The 2,947-nt window shown below is 59.3% G+C and overlaps 1 long non-coding RNA gene across 1 annotated transcript in view; it reads right to left on the bottom strand.

Moving 5' to 3' along the window:
- LOC107182897 overlaps positions 1-2,947 on the bottom strand; it is a 51,720-nt gene that overhangs the window by 32,148 nt on the left and 16,625 nt on the right. Inside the window, exon 2 of the long non-coding RNA XR_001513653.1 lies at positions 359-363. This is a non-coding gene — a long non-coding RNA (uncharacterized LOC107182897). The remainder of the gene's footprint in view (positions 1-358; positions 364-2,947) is intronic.

Below are 2,947 nucleotides of genomic sequence, written 5' to 3'. Positions count from 1 at the left end.
GGTCACCAGCCATGCCCCCTATAGGTTCTACCCATAGCCTTGGCCATTCAGTTCTTGGGGAAGCTAAAACGGGAGCATGATGGTGCAGTCATGGGAGGACCCAGCAGGCAAGCGACATGCCCAAGGCCACCCAGGGTAGGAAGAATTCTGACTCCAGCCACCACTGGACCCTCAAAACTTCCCGTGGCACTGGCCAGGGCTGGCCGCATCAGCACCACCCAGCATGTCTCACTGCCCAGCCTGCCCCACAGCCCAGGAGGAGGGTCCACACCCTTCAGGGAGAAGGGGGACCCGGTCACAAGGCCCCAGCTCCCACCCGCTCTGAGCCAGTGCTGGAGTGTGGCCTGAGCCAGATGACTTCACCTCACTGAGCCTCCGTTTCCACAAGCAGCAATGGCACCGCTCAGGGCTATGCTGATCATTAGATGGCACCGCAGTTAGAAAGATGCAGGCACAGCCAGGTGGGGTTTCCGAAGACTTCCCGAGCTCCCTGTACTTTCCCAAGTACTTCTAGGCTTGGGAACCCGTGACCCAACTCACTACCCTACACAGGATTCTAGGGAAGAAGAGCAGGACAGCCAGTTGTCAGCTGGCCAGACCCGGGCCCGGAGAGGGGGAGTGAGTGAGGGAAACGCAGGGTCGGCTGGAGGCAGGGCTTGGAGGACTCCTGCTCTGCTTCCTTCTCCCACACCAGGCTCCATGTGAAGGAGTCACAGCCCCAGAGGGAGTCCCCTGGGCAGCCTTAGGGTCTTGCTGTGGCTATTAGACCTGTGTGCCACCCACTGGCCCTCCCCCGAGCAGCTGCCTTCCTCTTCCTGGGCAGCCCTTCCCCAGGTTGTTTCCCTGTGACCCAGGCAGAGGGCTTGGGCGGTTAGGAACAGACCATTTAGAGCCGGAGCCCTGAGGCTTGGGAGGGGGCGGGGCCGCCCTGGGTCCCCTGGAGTCCCCAGAGCAGGAGCGCAGGGGGCGGGGCGCACGTGGCCTCGTTCCCCACGCAGTGATGTCAGGCCCGCCGCGCCCCGGTCCCAGCACGTTCGTTCACAGATTGGGGAACAAATTCCTCTGCGCTGACTCACGGCTGTCAGGCTGTCACGTAGCACGCTGCCGCTTGCAGCTTTGCCCAAAATTGGTCGTGAGGCGGGCCAAGCAGGCAGCCTGCAGGTCTTGTTCCCGCTCCATCCTCCTCCACAGCCGCCTCTGGGAGCCCGCAGCCTGCAGATTCCCCTAAACAGGCATGAGAGGCAAGAACAGTGGGGCCCTGCCGGTCCCCACCAGGGCCAGGGAGGTTTGAGGCGGTGGGCCTGCGAGTGGGGATGGGAGGGTGAGCCGGGCGTAGGAGGCGGGCTGCATGGTCAATCCAGGCCCCGGGGCACTGCTTGTCTTTAAGCCTCAGTTCCCCCTTGCCAAGTGGGGATGTGCAGGGCACGATTGTAAGTGCTTGGTATGCGTTATCTCACCTAAATCTTATACCCACCCTGTGGGGACGGAGGCATGGACACTGGGTTCCCTGAGGTCACATATAGTAGCTGCACAGCTAGGATTTGACCAGGTTTTAAGGTTCCAGAAGCTGCATCCCTTACACGCTAATGTGCGCTACAAAGTCTGGCACACAGTGTGCTGTGCGTCCTCTCTGCCCCTTCGTGGTGACATCAGGTCCCGGCCTGCATCTCACTAAACCTCCATCCACACCTATAAAGTGTGCACCTGCAGAAGGGCGCCCCGGGGGCCGAGGTGAGGGGTGGGGGTGGGAGTAAGGAAGAGGAAGAGGCAGATTTGGTTCAATATACCTTCCTCCCCGTGCCCCTTGGTCATCTGGACCAACACCAAAGTGTGGAAAGGAGCTAAGCTGAGCCTGGGTCACCAGCCAGGGCAGGCTACACCAGGAAGGCCCTCCTTAGGAAGCCGGAGGCTGGGAGCACTGAGCTGCCTGTGCTGTTAGGAAAATGAGGCAGGGGGAGGATCCCTACCATGATCCCTCTGCCAATCTGTCCCCTTCCCCCTTGCAGCCTGGTTCCCGAGAAGGGGAGCTCTTTAGTGCTGTAAGGTCAGGGGCCTGCCCCGAGTGTGCAGAAATTAGGTGGCCAGCTGGTGACTTTGTTCTCAGGTGCCCAGATAGACTGGGCAGTTTTTCCCCAGACTCTGGTGTCACCCACCAAGGGCCCATCTGAGAGTCCAGGGAAGGCCCTGAAGGAAGTCGCCCCTCCCCACCAGGACTGGGGCTGGGTCCCACCTGCCAGGACCTCCACAGCACAGATTCTAACTGACTCCATTGGACCTCAGGAAAAGGTCAGTTCCCAGCTGGGCATACAATGCCTGTGGTCTGGCCTCCAAGCTCCTGTCTCATCACCAAGTCCCTCACACTGTTTACTCGCACTCCTAGGACATGCATGCTCTCCCAAGCCTGCCAGACTTGACCCATGCCGTTCCCAATGCCTAGAATGCTCTCTCGGCCTTCAGAGCCTCACTCACATGACTCTTCTGCTGGGAAGCCCTCCTTATCCTCAAGGCAGAGTGAGCCCTGGCTGGTGTGGCTCAATTGGTTGAGCATCCAGTGCACAGAATGGTCATGGATTCAATTCCTGGTCAGGGCACATGCCCAGGTGGTGGGCTGGAGCATGCGGGAGGCAGCCCATCCATGTTTCTCTCTCACATCGATGTTTCTCTCTCTCTTTCTTCTTCTCCTCTTAAATCAATAAAGACAAAAACATATTTTTTAAAATGTTTTGAAAAGACACAGGCGAGCACTCCCTCCTCTGGAGTCCTGGAGCTCCTTGTCTACCCTTCCCTTTCAGTCATCACAGAGCCAAGCACACAGCACACATTAGTCCTTGGCCCAGAGCCTTCATTACAGGCCCTCCATGCTCCCCAGTCCCTCACCCAGACAAACAGTGATGCCTTTGGGGCCCCTCTCCCCACATCCCAAAGACCTGCAGACCCCGCCTGGGGC

The sequence above is a fragment of the Myotis davidii genome, unplaced genomic scaffold, assembly GCF_000327345.1.
Source record: "Myotis davidii unplaced genomic scaffold, ASM32734v1 scaffold458, whole genome shotgun sequence".
In the NCBI taxonomy this organism is placed as follows: domain Eukaryota; kingdom Metazoa; phylum Chordata; class Mammalia; order Chiroptera; family Vespertilionidae; genus Myotis; species Myotis davidii.
This window is presented reverse-complemented; position numbering and strand designations above follow the sequence as displayed.